Source organism: Meles meles, chromosome 2 (genome assembly GCF_922984935.1).
Source record: "Meles meles chromosome 2, mMelMel3.1 paternal haplotype, whole genome shotgun sequence".
Classification (NCBI taxonomy): Eukaryota; Metazoa; Chordata; class Mammalia; order Carnivora; family Mustelidae; genus Meles; species Meles meles.
In genome coordinates this window covers 66,754,322-66,771,314 of record NC_060067.1, presented here as the reverse complement: position 1 = coordinate 66,771,314, position 16,993 = coordinate 66,754,322, and the positions used below count along the sequence as shown (strand labels likewise).

The window sequence follows — 16,993 nt, the reverse complement described above, 5'->3', positions numbered from 1 at the left end:
TGGAGACAGAGACCTAGTGATCTCCACAGTATGTAGCCTGGAAGAGCATGGGATTTCCTGGTTAAGAGAGTTCATGGCGGATTGGACCGCATCTGGCGACAGCGGTGGGTTACTCTAACACTCCAAAATGCAGGGGTTGGGCAGAGCAAGGGATGGGTCACGTAGACAGAAATCCAGAATTTGTCTCCGACAATGCTGAAAGATAAAATACAATGAGGACAGAGGTTTTCAAGATGATCCACATTTGAATACATGTGGGTGACAGGAGGAGAAAGGAGGGCCTTTCAGGTGCAAAATAGCAAAACCACAGAGGCTTTGAGGTAGGAAAGGACAGGAGCTTGGTGCCTGGCTCCTTTATCATTCGTTAAAGTGACCCCCAGAAATCTCTGGTTCTGCGGGTTTTTGCCTCTATGCCACTCCTAACTCATATCCTCTGTGCCGCTAAAATGTTTGCCGAATGAATAAAAGAATGAGTGAACAGGGGGGCTATGTGACTTGGGGCGGCAGGTGATCTCGGTCCTTGGGCCTCAGTTTCCCTTTCTGTTCCAGGCCAACCCTACACACCTGAGTTTGGGGTTGGGGTGAGCACTGCCTGCTAAGCTGATTCCGAGGGGACAATACTCTCGGCCCTCCCCGGTAGGGACGTGAATTAGGCCCCGCAGCCGCCCCGCAGCCGCCCCGCAGCCGCCCCGCAGCCGCCCCGCAGCCCCGCAGCCCCCCCGCAGCCCCGCAGCCCCGCAGCCCCCCCGCAGCCCCGCAGCCCCCCCGCAGCCCCGCAGCCCCGCAGCCCCGCAGCCCCGCAGCCCCGCAGCCCCGCAGCCCCGCAGCCCCGCAGCCCCGCAGCCCCGCAGCCCCGCAGCCCCGCAGCCCCGCAGCCCCGCAGCCCCGCAGCCCCGCAGCCCCGCCCCCTCCTTTGTTTCCCCGGCCCCGCCCCCTGCGCGCGGCTCCCTCCCCATTGGTCGGGGGGCGGGCCCCGAGTTTTGGGCATCGCCGGGGGCGGGGCGAAGGGGGGCGCTGGCGGGACGTGTGCGCCTGCGCACTGCTCCAGCCTGGCCGCAGCCTGTAGCCGGCTGCTGCTCCGCACGGAGCCGGAGCCCGAGTCCGATCCCAAGCCTGAGTCGGGCTGAGGCGGCGGCGGAGGTGGCCCCGCCCCGGGGCTCCATTGTTGCGGCGGCCGCGGCTCCTCCAGGTGCTCTGTTTCGTTCGGCCCCGAGCGAGTGCCGCCGAGGCGGTGGCCTGAGGTGAGGCGGCGGGGCCGGACCGAACCGAGTCCGGGACCGGCAGGGATCCGGGGTAGGGCGAAGGGCCAGAGCTGGTGTGGGTCCAGGGACTGGACGCGGGTCTCGGGGCCGGACGGGGTCCGGGGCGGGAGAGAGGCCAGCACCTGTCGGGTCCGGGGTCTGAACGGGGTCCGCGGCGGGCAGGGTTCCGCGGCCGGGGGAGGGGCCAGGGCCCGTGAGGGTCCAGGAGCTGGACCGGAGTCCCCGGGCCCGACGGGGTCCAGGACCTGGACGGAGGTCCCGGAGCAGAGCGGCCGGGCTCGGCCTTGCAGAGGTCTCGTGGCAGGAATCCCGGGCCCGGCGGGGGTCCCGAGTTGGGCGAGGTTCCCGTTTGGGTGGGGGTCCGCGGATCCCGCCGGGGTTTCGGGGCTAAGTGGAGGTCCAGCGGCCGGAGGAGTCCCAGGCGCAGGGCTCCCGGGGCTGGACGAGGGTCCTGGGTCGGTGGAGGTCCCAGGCGGCAGGGACCCGGGCGGCGGGGGTCCCAGAGGCGGGTGTGGCATGTCCAAGCGGGGCCATCGAGGGGTCGCTGCCGGAGGAGGCGGCCGCCGCCCTGAGCGCTAGTAGGATGGGGACCAGGACTGGCCGAGCCGTCGCGCATCCGGGCGCCTGGGCATTGTCTCCGCCTGGGGGGCGCACTGATGGGGCTGCGGGCCCGCTGCGACCCTCTGTGGACCGGCGCGTAAATGAGCGCGCGGTGCTTCTGATTACTCAGAGTGGGGGCACTGTCTCGGTCCCTACTCCCCGATGGTGTGGCTGGTTCAGTGTGTCTGTGAAGGTAGCTCTGCGTGGGCCCTTGCGCGTGGGGAATCCCAGACCGCCTGCGAGTGGGAGAGACTGTTTCCCTCTTCCTTACTCCCAGGGTGTGCTTGGGTGTCTCATTGAGGATGACTGCATGGGCTCTGATTGTGGGGGTCCTGGCCACCCTGAGAGTGAGAGGCTCTTTCTCTTGCTCCCCAACCCCATGATTGGTTAAATGAATGCATTGCCAACCGTGGCCCTGCGTGGGACGGGGCTCCTGGTGTCCTGGCCACCCTGCGAGTTGGGAAAGTCTGGCCCTGTTCCCCTTCTCCAGGCTTGTAGGGGTGTGATCCACCACCACTACCCGCCGCCCCTAACCCTGCGGCTGTGCGGGCTCTTGGGCGGTGGTCTGTATGGTGAGGGGGTCCTTGTGCATGTAGCGGAGCCTGGCAGGGTGTAGCGGATTGTGCATGGGGGCGCAGTTGGCCTGGTTAGGACAGCTGACTCTCTCTTTTGTTTTTTGTTTTGGTTTGGTTTTTTGCCAAATGAGCAGAAAGGAGAGCAGCATCTCAGGGCTGCCCTTCTCCGGGAACCCACCCCTCCTGGCGGCTCCGCCCCACTGCCAGGGGAATGGCAGGGCTGTCACCGGCCAGGGGGACCACGCGTCAGGCCGCCCCATTTCCTGCTGCAGTGTGAGAACCGGCTCTGATTGGACAGAGCCCAGCCCCTCTGCCCTGCGCTTCTTGATTTCTTCCGTTAGGATTGGGAAGAAAAAAAAATCTTTAAAGCCAGATTTAACTTTGCAGCGTTCAGCGCCTGGAGACTGGAGGAAACTCTGGCAAGAATTTGGCGGGCTGGAAAATGCATTTGAAGGAGGAGAATCCACACCCACAGAATGGGGCCAAGGCAGTTACAGTTAGAGGTCAAGTTGACAAAGGGATAGGGAGAATGAAGTTGAGGATGGGGAAACTCAGATTTCAGCCTGATGTCAAGACTTGATGCTGCCTTGCAGGCTCTGTATCTTTCAGCCACTTAAATAAAGGGGAAACACCTACAATGTCTCAGGGATGATTCTCTTCCTTGGGGGTCGCAAAGTTGAACAAGGCGGCCTCTTCCTTTTAGGATGTTTTGTTCTGGTCCAAGACAGAAGACTGAGGCATAGGCAGCAGTAGTTCTAATATCCAAATATGATGGTTTGTTTTGTTCACAATCGTTGTATCCAAATATCGTGGTTTGTTTTGTTCACAGTCATGAACAAGATGGTGTATGAGTAGCAGGAGTGCCAGACAAAAATGTAATAATGGAGTTGTTGCTTTTATACAGTCCAGACTTAGCATGGAGACCTTCTCCCATGTTCAGCTCTTCCCCTCTCCCCCACCTACAGCTGTTGTCCTTCTAGGTCCTCTTACCCATTCTTACCTGTTGGTTTAGGTGACACCTGCTCTTGGAAGTCTTCCCTGAAATCTTATGTCCTGCTCTCTAGAGCTATGGTCTTTGAGGACAGGGTGGTTAGCTGTAGTGGAGTGATAAAGTCTCTGATAGAGATGGGCACAGTTTGTATCCAGAGCTGGGAAGAGGCATACTTAAATGGGAGGGTGTTTTGTTTTGTTTTGTTTTGTTTTCCCGATACCATGGTTCCAGATAGTTCATGTGATTTATTTCTTCATGATTTTGTGATTCTTCAAGTCTCAGAATGGTTTTTAGAATAATATTTGTCGTTACTTCCTAGTATTCACTGCACAAGCAAGTACAGAGTTCTTCATTAGCATTCATTTGGTCTCATTCTGTCTCCAGAATTCAAGGTACTGTTGGTTCCTGCAAAGCTACCTGTTCTGGGTTTTCACTTTCTTCACCTTTGAGAGTCTTAACACGGGGGAAGAATCTTCTTAGTCCTAAACCTTTCAAGCTTTTAACCTAATAAAGCAGAGGAAAGCCCTCGTAGCAGGAGTGTAGACGTAATGGAGATCTGTGAAAAAACAGATCCAAAAGTAGAAGTTCTTTTCTTTTTCCTCCAGAAGTTTAGGTGCGTGGATGTCCACTTTGTCTCAAATTTAAGGACAGGAGAATATGATGGAAACTGAAGCAACATTTCAAGATTGTCTTGCCTGTTCTTTATAATTATGCTGTCCTTGCAACATCTGCATTGTATCAAATCGGTTTGATGTTTTCCTTAATGAAGTCATTGGGTGCAGAACTCTGATCTGGAGCATTTTGTTGAACTTTTGAGTGTCATGTGAAGGCGGCCAACTGTGGGCTTATGTACATCCCCTCACAGAGTTTTTTAATTTGGGGAGTCTGAAATAAGTGGAATTTGGAGAGTGCCTCGAGTAGGTGTGTGTGTGTGACTTTATATGATGGCTTAAAGCACAGTTTAAAATTGTTGATTGCAGAAAATTATGTCCTATGTTCAACGGCCTAAAAGGAAACTCTGCTTCTAAGGAATATAGTAATAATCCTTTAAACTATAAATCTCCTCTCTAGTTTCTCTGTTTCGTAAGATGGGAATTTGGCGGGCTTGGTTTCCTGAAAGCCCCATGTCTGTCTGTAGAAAGGATAAAGTAGTTTTCTCTGCCATTCTTATTTGAGTGATTGCAGGGATTAAAAATAGGATAAACCGTCTGGTAGCAATGCCACCGAATTAGGATTTTCACTTAACTCAGTAGGAGTTTTGTCCTTTTTTTGGTTTGCATCCTTTCCTAATTAAAAAAAAAAAGTGCTTTGTTACATGCTGTACGTGGTTTGTTTTGTTCACAGTTTTATTTTAGGAGAGGCCTTCAAAAACTCAGCTGGATCTTCTTTGTGGGTTTCTTAGGATGTTTTGATATTCCCACCGAAACTTAACCAGTTAATGCTTTTTCTGTGTCGAGATGACCATTTCATTCATAGCTGGCTGGATCTTTACATGGTTTCAATGAAAAGGGGTCTCCCATGGAATAGAATGCCCAGGGTTAGAGATGGCAGAGCTTGGACTCTGCGTTTCAAAGCTGTCCTCTCTTGTTCTTTTACCCTAACAGGAAGCCTCAGTCACCTGCTTTCAAGGATTGATGATGGTGCTTCTTCTTCTTCTTCTTAGAATTATGATATTTTATAAAACACCTTTTTCTCTTTCTGTTTTTGCCTCAAAGTCAGTCTTTGGTGTTCTAGCCTAATTTCCACCCCAAGCCCCATATCTCCCACCAAATGGATTTTCTTCTCCCTTTTTAATTTTAAAGTGCTCATCATGTATATGCCTGTTATCACAGGCTACCTCAAGATCTTTTTGCCTGTTGGCAGGATATAAAGACAAGTGACATAGTGACGACCACTCCCTTTGGTTCTCTTGGGCAGGGGATGTGAACTAGACCCCCAGTCCTAGCAGGGCTTCATGAAGTCCAAGTGCGTCTTGGACTTCAGCTCCCCCAGTGGTAAAAAGGAGTCAGCTGTTAGTTATGCCTCTTCTGTGTAGCTCAAGAGGTTGTTCTGGGGATGAAATGAAACCAGGGACGTGGTGCAGTTTGTTAAGTTGTAAAATATTACATTGCCCAGGACTCCCCCCCCCCGAAAAAAATGCTTCATGCGCAATTTAATGAACCCAGGTTGTTCTTAGATCTCTAAATGTTGGGTCCTTAGTGGGTGCTGTGATAGGCAACTTCATTTAGGATTGTTTTTTACCTTTCACTGGCCAGTGTTTGATACTTCAGCATTGCACGGAAATGTCATGTTGAGTCACCGTTAATCCTTTGTTTTTATTTATTTATTTATTTATTTGACAGAGAGAGATCACAAGTAGGCAGAGAGGCAGGCAGAGAGAGAGAGGGAAGCAGGCCCCTGCTGAGCAGAGAGCCCGATGCGGGACTCGATCCCAGGACCCTGAGATCATGACCTGAGCCGAAGGCAGTGGCTTAACCCACTGAGCCACCCAGGCGCCCCACCGTTAATCCTTTGTACGCGGGAGGACAGCACGTGTGGATGTAGCCTTTACCATCTCTTCAGGCTTGTGTGATCCCATGTGTGCTCTTTTATGCATTTGAGCAGGTTGTGGGGGGAGGCAATAGGCATTCTGAGGTCAAGGTCAGCCAGCGCTCACCAGCTCACATCAGAGCTACCCCGCTCGAGGGGCATCAGTCAGCTCCAGGGTTTCTCGAGCCTTCCCCGCTCTGGCCAGCCCACCTGAGAATGTGCAGTACTTCTCAGGGTCTCTTTCTCTCTCTCCTGTCTTTTCTTCCTCTCTGCCGATTGCTCAGTGCCTCTGAGCTGCGCCGACCTCCGCATGGAGGGGTACAACGGCTCATAAAACAGCACTTCTCCTCTAAGAGTCTACCTTTTATGCACAGATATTAAATTATACCATCATGCAGCTCAACAAACCTTAACATAGGTTGCCTTGACAGGCCCAAGTCCCATGGTAGGTGTGGACATAGGAAATGGGACGCAGTGACTCGAGCATGAAGGGCAGGGGGCTCCATGGTCCGAGGGGGAGGGGCAGGAGACCTGGGTGTAGTCTCAGCACCGTGCATTGAGTGTGGCCAGAGGTCCAGAGGAGAGTGTGGGGGCTGGGTTGGTATGCACAATTCAACATTCATTTCCCTACCTGCTGCTTAGAGTTTATTGGGCAAGACCGGTGTCTGCAGGTTTTTAAATTGAAAGGCAGGGAATTATCCCAAATCTAAACTTTGCAGAATGTTCTGGGCACTTCTCAATTCCCCGAATCTGCATTTGCCAGAACAGATCTCTAATGTCTGGACGGCCGTCACTGTCTGTCAACTGCAGTCACTTTACTCTTTCTGAAGGTCAGCCGGGGGACAGGCACTCTGCAGGGTGTTTTCCGCTGTCCCACTGTATGGGTTCCTGTGACTGCTGAAACAAAGTGTCGCACACTCAGTGGCTTTAGAAAGACAAAGATTCCTTATCTCACAGTTCTCTAGGTGAAAAGTCTGACTCTGGCCTCACCCGGCAAAAAACAAGGTGTGGGCAGGGCTGAGCTCCGTCCTGGAGAATCTGGGGAAGAATTGCTTCCAAGCTTGTGCAGATTATCAGCCGAATATAGTTCCTGCAGTCCTTGGAATGAGGCCCCTGTTTCCTTTCTGGCTGTCAGCCGGCGCGCCGCCCACAGCTCCTAGAGGCCTCTTTCTGGTCCTTGTGCACAACCCACCGGGCCCAGAACTAGCAGGGACCCCCAAAGCCTGCCCCAAGATCTCCCACGTCCCCTTCTGCTACATCTCTTCTACTTGGAGAAAGTTCTTGGCTTTTAAGGGCCGGCGTGATCTGATGTGGCCCACACAGATAACCCAGGATAACCTTCCCACCTAAGGCTGATGGCTAAGTCCCTTTGCCGTGAATGTGACATACTCATGGGTTCCAGAGTTAGGGACATCTTTGGGGACTATAGTTCTGCCTTCCACAGTTCGCTGATCCATTTATGATAGCAGACAATGAAGTTGTGACTGTTACATAAGTTAAGGAATGCACCAAAATTTTAAGATGATCGATAGGAACATTAAGATCCCTATTAAGTGACAAGATGGTTCTGCTTCGCTGTTGAGCTGTGGGTGTGATTCACAGCCCTAGAGACATGTCAGTCAAAGGCAGAGTAACTTTTGGGCTTTGGGCTACTTAAGTGGTCCACTCTGATCAGAGAAGTTTTGCCAAGAAGTCAATAGAGGAATTCCTCCATTAGAAAAACCAGCCTTGGTGTGGGCGTGGCATTTACGGCCTTGCCTTTTCAAGGTTTACACGAAGGCCTCTGTCTTCATGGGGTAGAGAGTGCAGGATTCCACGTCCATTTCCAGAATGGAAACAGCTGAGTCAACCCAATGGGGATTCGCATTCCTGAGTTTTAGAGAGTCTGTTTCAAGGCTGAGGCAAAGCCTAGTAAACAAAGTTTTCACTTTCATTGATAATCAGGAATGAGGTGCATTGACTGGTCAAGGAGACAATAAGACCAAGCGTGACCTCATTTGATCATGTGGCTCTTTTTAACCATTTTTCATAAGGATTTTTTTCCCCTTTACAACAAATGACAAGCTCTGATTTGAAATAAACTTCCTGTAAGAAAGCAGAATCTAGAATTCTAAGACTTTCCGGCTGGCCTCCAGGAATTTATGAACTGCCAGAGACCCTGGGCAAACATTTTGTGTGTCGGTGCTGGTGTGTGTGTTTAGCGGGGAGAGGAGTTCCAGCTTTGCCATTCATTTTCTACGGGGCTGAGTTCTGGAAGGCTTAACACACTACTCAGTGTGATCTTCCTGCCACCCAAGTATCAGATTTTGTTTAAAAATTTAATACTCATTTTGAACAAAGTTCTTCTACAGGCCCGTACGTTTAAGAGTCAAAAGTTCTGTGCAACTGAGAACAAAAACACAGCAATCACCTACCCCGCCCTTCTCCACCCTGGTTCCTGCTCCTCAGAGGCCATCATTTTAAAGTTTCGGCTCTTTCCTTCAGATTTGGTGTGTGTGAAACATTCTACTATTTAGAAGCCAATCTGGGTCCCTTATCCTACCGCCTCCTCCAGCTACCACCTCTTTCTGCCCTGCCCTGTGTGTGTGATTACGTTAAAGGTTTTGCTGGAGAGTTTAGCAGCACTTAGGACAACTGTGGAGATGTTATTCACAGCTGAGATGTTGGGTCTATTTTGATTACATTTCCTTTCTTTTTCCTAGAGTTGGTTTTGCTTAGTGTTCTTTGTATCTGTCCTTAATTCACCCCTCACCTGAGAAGTGTCAGTCTCTTCTCAGTACATCCACACCCACCAGGTAATAATTCTTCTGAACTTCCCATCCTGCTGCCTTTCCTCTCCAGTGCCTGTCTGCTGGGCCTGCTGTGACTCTCCTCCTAAATCTTCCCCATCACCCTGAGAGTTTCTTGCTTAAGCAAGATTCCTCCTTTTTTTAGTTTTCTCTCTTACTTTGGTGGAGCATACCTACCAGCAGCTGTCAACGAGATATATATTTTTTGAGATCTTGTATAATGTTGGACTATTTTACTCTCACATGTAATTGACCATTTGTCTGAGCATAGAATTCTGGGCTAGAGGGGCACCTGGGTGGCTCAGTGGGTTAAGCCTATGCCTTCAGCTCGGGTCATGATCTCAGGGTCCTGGGATCTAGCCCCGAGTTGGGCTCTCTGCTCAGTGGGGAGCCTGCCTCCCTCTTTCTCTCTCTCTGCCTGCCTCTTTGCCTACTTGCGATCTGTCTGTCAAATAAATAAATAAAATCTTAAAAAAAAAAAAAAAGAATTCTGGGCTAGAAATAATTTTCCTGCAGAATTTTGAAGACTCTGCTCAGAATTCAAGTTCCAATGGAACAGTCGATGTGTCCAAAGCCTTTTCTTTGTAGGTGACCCACATATTGCTTTGCATAATCTTTTAGACCCTTGTTTTTCCTGGTGTTTGGAAATTTTGTGATGGTCATGTCATGATGGGGGTGTTGTTTTTGTGCCTTATGCTGGGCACTTAGTGGGCCTGCCCCGTCTGTGGACTCCTACGGTTTATTCTGAGCTCACATGCCCCTACAGGTCTTCTGCACTGTTCTATTTTCCTACTTCTTTGCCTCTGATTTCCTTTTTGGAAGATTTCTCCAGCCTTTTCTCTAAACCCTCCTATGACTTTTTGTTGCTATATACATATTTTTTTAGTATCAGGAACTCCTTTATAGCCCCCGAAAATATATATTTTTTACAGTACCATCCTTTCTGGTTTTGAGGATGCGGTCAGATGTGGTTTTATTGCGTTAGGCATCCTGGAAGAAAGGTCTGTTTTTACATGGCTTCTCAGTTTGATCATCTAACAAAGCCTGGCATATCTGATAGTAGTTTCAAGACACTGCTGCAGTCCAAGAGAAAAACTCCCTTTCAGCCCATGATCTGTTTTTCAATATGGAAAAAGAAAGGTTACCTTTCAGTCCTTGGAGGCATGAGACATAGCGTTTTTATGTTTCCAAACACCCTCTTCAAACACATTTCTTTCCCGTCCGTGCATGTCGCAGCTAAATTTTGCCCTCCACTTCCTAAACCCAAGCACGTCCATTCAGGACTCTGTGTGGTTGCGTCAGTGAGTTCAGAGTTTGGAAATCCTTGTGCCCTTTTACTTGATCTGACACACTCCTAGTCGATCGTGCCCATACGTGTGGTGTGCGGTACTGCTGGCGGCAGGCAACCTTGAGAAAGCTCCTTTTCGAGGTCTTTTTTAACCATAAGAAATACTGGGGAAAGAAAAAAGAAGGAATAGTAATGCTGGATTCTTGTTCCGGACCCTAGGTAATGGTGCCACCAACGAGGAGTATTTTTAGCTGCGGGGGGGTAGGGCTAGGTTTGGGGCTGTCGGCTAGTCTGGAACTTTCTAGCATAAGCAGTGTACAGAGATGGCTTCTTCGGAGCAGGACACAGGCCTCCTGGTGGTGGGGGGGTGTTTGATGAAGACCTGTGTGACAGATGTCCAAAGAAGAAAGGAGAATGCATGGAACCCTACATGGAGAGTGGCTCTTGAAAAGTAAAGGGTTTTCCAGAACATTTAGAGCACGCAATTCTCAGTTATGTGAACTCTCTGATGTGGAAACAAAAGTGAAAGTGACAATCAGGGTGAATCTTGAGGACACTTGGCATGATATTTTCTTATGAAAATCCCCTCTTCCCAATTAATTCAGATTTGTATATTGGGAGGTCCTATGTAAGTTACTTGATTTTTTTTTTTTTTTCCTCCAGATGGGTTATTTCAGTTTTCCTGTTCTGGAGGCGTGACCCACACGTGACCCTCTATGTGAGTCCATTTAGCTTGCTATAGCAGAAGGCCGAAGACCAAGTGGCTTGTAAACCCCCAGAATTTAAATCTGGAGTTCTGGAGGCCAGAAGTCCAAGATCAGTGTTGGCCCATTCAGTGTGTGGCGTGGACCCTCCTGGCTCATAGATGACGTCTTCCTGCGCTGCGCTTGTGTGATGGAAGGATAACAGGGCGTCCTAGGGTCCCCTTTATAAGGGCACTAATCCCTTTTAGGGTGGCTCTACCCTCATGACCTTGTGGCCTCCTGAGGGCCCTGGCTCCTAAGACCATCCCATTGGGGGTTCAATTTCAACATAGGAATTTTGAGGAAACCCCAACATTCAGTCTGTAGGACCCTCGGAGAAGCTCAGGGTCCTGTATCACTCCCCCATCCCTACCTCTTCTGTGGGTTGAGTGCTTACTGTGCCCAAGGCACTGTGCCCAGTACTTTCCATCCGTACCTCGCTTTGTCTCTATAGCCACTCTGTGGCGTAGGTAATGTCCCCATTTTGTAGGCGACAAAACGAGATGAGAGTCCTAGGGACTAGAGTTAGCAGTCTGCGCAACGTAGAAGAAAAGCTGCTAATGCTTTAGGAATGATCCACGTCGAGACTTAGCGAGGGGATCAAGTCCCAATATACACACGTGGCAAACCCTGATGTCCTATCCTTCAGACTCATCCGTTGTCATTTGTCAGTTGCATCTCAGTGTAAACACCAGAGAGGAGGAGACGCTGAATAACTTGCTTAAGATCCCATGGTAAGCGGAACTCAAATGTCAGTGCTAAAGTTCGGGCTCCTGATTCCTGACTCCATGCTATGAGGCCATTTTATCTGCTTGGGCTCCTTGGTGGCTTGGATGAGAGTTGACTGATGTGCCCAGGACCTGTCATAATGGAGCTTTTCACAGTGCCAGCATCTCCTGCTTGGCAGCCCTGTAGTTCTTGCTGCCTTTGACCTTCAGGGTGCTCCTTGGGGTGTGGGTGGGTCCTCAGTGTCCATGCCCCCTGCACTCCCTGTGTCAACCATGTGGCAGTGAGCATGCCTCATCTGGGAGCAGGAGTCCCGGCCCAGGTAGCCTGTCCAGCTGCGTGGGGAGAGGGGCAGACGTGTGTCAGTTGGCTCCTGGGGCTTGTGACAAATGCTGGCAGAGGCGGGAACCAGATGCTCTGGGACATTAGCAGGGGTGGGGGGCATGGTGCCCCAGAGGATGTGGTTTGGAGGTGGACTGTGGAGGAGCAGTGGGATTCCCAGAGGCTTTCTTGGCCCTCTGAAGATTCCAGGAAGTTGGTCTGATTTGGATGGCTTTTTCTGAATTCACAGTATTTTTAGTGCAGGGCAGGAATGGACCAGAGCAAGGGAGCCTTTTGTCTGTCATGAATGTGGTGAGTCTCCAGTGTCTAGCAGATTGGGCCAGCTTGGGCCATGAGAGAAGATTCTGGGCCGCCCACCCGGCTGGACACCTGTCAGACAAGGCCCAGAGGAGGTCATCATGCCTGGACCCCGCATGCCAGCTGCCCCTGAATTTGAGAGAGTACAAAGGAAACTGCTGTACTGTGCATGAGGGCCACCGCCTGTGACATTTAGCCCGCCCTCTGGGTGCGATAACCTCAGAGAACAGAGGGGTCCAACCAATCCACACCCAGCCTCCCTGACACTGAACCATTCCTTGTACCACCGCGGAGGGTATTTCCGAAGCCTCCAGATGCTGGCCGTCTGTCAGCTGCCCATGGATCTTGGGAAGAGCGGCCAGAGGTGATGGCCAAGACATGGGCCCCCAAGCCAGCCCTGCCACTTGCTGATGAGCCGTGTAGAATCTTGGGCTCGTCTGTTACTTCTGTGAGCCTCTTAGATGACGTGGAAACACAGCCTTCTTGGTTAGGGGATCAGGTGTGTGAGGCAATGAACCTGAAGTGCTTTGTGTGTGCGAGGTGTGTGGACTAGCGGAGGGTTGCTGAGTGCGATGGCATGGCTGGAGTTATTGGGGGTAGTCACAGCTTTGACCCGGGTGCACCCTCGTGGAGAATGTCACCCAGCCTGGGGATACCCGCTGCAGCAGTGCAGGGGCGGGCGTAGGAGCCTCTGACTCGCACAGTGAGCATCGGCACAGAGCCGAGGGGTCTGTCACAGTCGGTGAAATTTGCATCCCTGGTCTGCAGCCACCTGCAAACCTGAGGACCTCCTGGGTCGGGTACACACAGCTCGTGCTGGGTGGTGCAGCTTTCCCAAGCTGCTGGTGGGGCAGCACGTCCGTGCTGGGTGAGGGAGCGCAGGCTGCCCCGCACCGTGTCTGGGCTCAAGCTCCACAGGAAAGGTGCCTGGAACGGCATGGGCGATTAAAGTTTTGTTTGTGATTCTGAAGCGGATTTAAGAGGGAGTAAATAGAGCACACCTGAGTCTCTACCCGAGCTTGGAGAAATCACTTCCTAATTATGGATCAGTTGAGTGTGAGTTAGAACGACCTGTACCTAAGTTGCAGGGTGGACACAAATGCTATGTTTTGGTGATGCTCGGAGAGTCTGGGTGCCATCGCACATCATTGATGGAAAGAGGCCTGGGTGAGGGGCCATCAGCCTCATCCTGAAGCATCTTACTGTTCTCCCTGGGGGCCAGGGGACCAGGATGAGGGTGCCCACAGTTGGGAGAGTGTGTGAACCGCTTTATGTACAAGCTGAGGAGTAATTACCAATTTTATTAAAGATGAAGACAGAGGGATGCCTGGGTGGCTCAGTCGGTTAAGCGGCTGCCTTTGGCTCAGGTCATGATCCCAGCGTCCTGGGATCAAGTCCCACATCCAGCTCCTTGCTCCGCAGGGAGCCTGCTTCTCCCTCTGCCTCTGCCTGCCACTCTGCCTGCCTGTAGTCTATCTCTCTGACAAATAAATAAATAAAATCTTTTTTAAAAAAGATGAAGACAGAAGCTTAGTGGTGTTAAGGGACTTTCTCAAAGTTGCATAGTTGTTAAGTGGAAAAGTGAGATGCTGACGAACTCTGGGGCTTAACCCCAAAGTCCTTGAACTTGCCTCAACACCCGGTCACTTCCATGGCGGTGAGGGAGGGACTAAGAACCCCAAAACATGGGGCTTTGTGGAAAGGGTCTCCAGACTTGGGACATGCCGCATCACGCTTCCAAGTTACAGAGTGACCACCTGGAGAAAAGCCCCTGGTTTAAGACTTTTCTTTGTGGAAATAGATAAAGAGCAAACGTATATGAAAGGCAAAGCTGTGTACCCAGTGCTGGTTGGAGCAGGGGGTCAGCCACCTGCACTTGGCAGAGACCCAGAGGCAGGCAGAGCAGTGGGGGGGAAGCTTCCCAGAGGAGGAAGGGGGCTCTCGGGTGAGCCTGATGGAGGGGGCCACCCCAGGTGGCTGGTGAGGGGAGCAGGTTTGGCTTTCTTGGGTTGGTCCTGAGTCCGAGGCAGGGCAGAACCAGGGAAGGTGTCCGGTATCAATCCAGTCCTGGCCGATGGTCACAGAAGCCATTGTTAGGTTCCTGGATTGTCCTTTGAGACAGTAATCTACCTTCCTGCAGATCTGACTTATAGTAGGAAGGTTCCCTGCATGGGTCTTTGTGGGTAAGGGGCCAGTTCCCTGATTGGATTGCTGCAGATAAGGGGCAGCAGTGGGTAAGGGTAAGAGCAATGGGTTGCTCTGGGTAAGGGTCTCCCTGTGGGCTGTGTGTCTGTTCCTTGTCTTTTTGTATATCTCAGTCTCTCATCTTTCTCTTACTGGTAACAGTATTAAATGCCAGATATGTCAGAAATTTTGTAGCTGTCATATGACCCCTGGAGAAAGTTTTTTACATTGACATTGACATCACTGACCGTAAGCTGTGGGACCATTACCGCCAAGATTTACAATAGAAAGGCTTCAGTAATGTCCCCTTGGTGTGGTTACAAGATTCATTCGTCGATATAAAAATCTGCTCTTGTCCGTGGTTGGGTCTTTGTCATCACTTTGTGGTTAGTCCACATCCCTGTGTTTCTCATCTCCTGTGCCCCTCATGGTTGGTCTTGGCTTGTCAGCCTGGTCAGTGAGGTTGAGTTTTGTACCTTGATTGGTACCAGGGTATTGAGCTGTGGGTCAGTCCAGTGATCGCACTGATTAACTGGGATGCAGGGAAATGCTCTAGCGTTTTTGGTGGCAAAGCAGGGAGTAAAAATCCGTGTACCTGCCAGTGTGGTTCAGGGGAGGTCAAACATGCCCTCCAAAAGGCAATATTTTTATAACTGATTTTCATATAGCTCTGCTTCTCGTTCTTACTAGCACAGAAGTTTTAAGTTGGCCTTTTCATGTTATAAATGTAAACAATAGTGACTTGTTGACATACAGATTGCCGTTTTTCCTATTCATTGATTTACTGATTCAACATGATTGACAGGACACTGTTATGGGCTTCCCAGCTTCAGCCGAGAGCTTGCATGTGGTCTGCACAGTGTGGATACACCATGAGAAGGTGGCCATCTGCAAGCCAGGGGTAGAGCTCTCCACAGGAGCCGCATCGATGGGCACTGAGATCTTGGACTTCCAGCCTCCTGAACTGGGAGAAATCAACTTCTGTTGTTTATGGCCCGAGATGATGAATATGGACATGGTTTAGACTACTGTCATCTGTATAGAAGTTGGCTGTGCTAGTAAAATAAATGCATGGTACTTTGTAGGTGGAGACAGCACGGTGATCCCAGGCCTAGTACCCTCCCCTCGCTCAGGTCCTCCCAATGATGTCCTGTCTGTAGAGGACAGCTTCCTCACCCCTCTGCACCCTACCCCACATCAGGAATAAATCATGCATGGTGTCCTGCTTTTAGCATTCCTCATCTGTACAAACCCCTTTTGTGATTTTCCGTTGTTAAGAGAGGGCAGGTTCCTCGGCTTGGCATTCAAGGCCTTCATGATCTAGGCAACGTCTATAGGTTTGGGCTCCTCTGTCTCTCACTGTCGCCAACCTTGCCCTCCAGCTGGTCATGTGAGCCCGTCTCTGAAGCCCAGTGTAAGAGCTACACGTAGGACGCATGCTCTCCTGCCTCTTCCAACCTTGCCCATCCTTCGAGGTGTGAAGTCCTCCCTCTCCACGACCGCCTCCCAACACTCCAGTTAAAATTGCACCGGCGTCCTTACAACTCTGAATTATTGAATTAACACAGTCAGCTGTGGGTTAGCTCTTCCTAGGTACCTTATTTTTTGTATAGCCAGGTTAGAAATGTTTGCTTCAGTCCTGGATTTTGACCATGTGACCTGAGCATTACAGTAACATTCAAAGGGTGCTTGAGAGCGAAACGGGTCTCCCGTAGCACATGACTGGCTGCGTTTGCATCCTTGAGGGTTTGAGCATGGTCAATTTACGGATAATTTTGTCTGCTTTAAAAAACACAGATGTCGGTTTAGTGTGAACTTTATTATTTGATGTTGAGATTGTTCCCAGTCTTTGGAACAAGAAGCCATGCTGCGTTGTACATAACCCCTGTGTGGGTGCATGAGTATGTTAGTGAGATGGTTCTAGAAGTGGGGCTGCCGAAATTCTGACAGGCAGTGCTAGGTTCCCGTTCATCAGGGCTGGACCATTTAATCCTCTCCCTGTAAATGTCTAAGGTGCCCATTTCCTTCCCCTCGACAACATGGTAAGTCCTCAGGTTGTTCTTTGACAATCTAATAGGTTAAAAAAAAAATTAGGCCTATTTTTAAAAGTAGGGGACTGAAGCTAAGAGCAGTTAGGGAATTTGCCTGGTCTGCTAGAGCTGGCTAAGCCATGACTTGAATTTAGCCTTTTAAATCTCAAAATGTGTTTTCTTTGGAGGCCAGCTGGCATAAAATATACATTGCCATTGACAAATTAATAAGTATGTACTCTTTACTCCTTCTCCTGGAATTAGAGGTCGTGTGTGTGTGTGTGTATGCACGCAGAAGAGATTTTCAGAATAAGAGAATTTTTTTATTGAGACTAGGATAGTCCTCAAAAGACAGTGCGAGGGTAAAATAACATTAGTAGGTTCTTCTGATTTTAAATCTCAAAACTTATCTAAGTTGTCTTGACTTCTTGGGGCGCCTGGCTGGGTCAGTCGGTGAAGCATCTGCCTTTGGCTCAGGTCATGATCCCCGGGGTCCTGGGATCCCACGTCCGGTTCCTGGCTCAGAAGGAAGTTTGCTTCTCCCTCTCTTTCTGCCCTTCACCCACCTCATGCTCTCTTGCTTGCTTGTTCTGTCTCTCTCTGAAATAAATTCTTTTTAAAAAAATAAATTGTCTTG

At 50.5% G+C, this 16,993-nt stretch overlaps 1 protein-coding gene across 2 annotated transcripts in view; it reads left to right on the top strand.

Moving 5' to 3' along the window:
• The first annotated feature begins 1,072 nt into the window (after positions 1 to 1,072).
• The window catches only part of AFAP1 (actin filament associated protein 1), a 134,337-nt gene continuing 118,416 nt past the window's right edge, over positions 1,073 to 16,993 (top strand). For both annotated transcript variants that reach the window (XM_045997676.1, XM_045997671.1), the window contains exon 1: positions 1,073 to 1,241. The gene's annotated coding sequence lies outside the window, so the exon portion shown is untranslated. The remainder of the gene's footprint in view (positions 1,242 to 16,993) is intronic.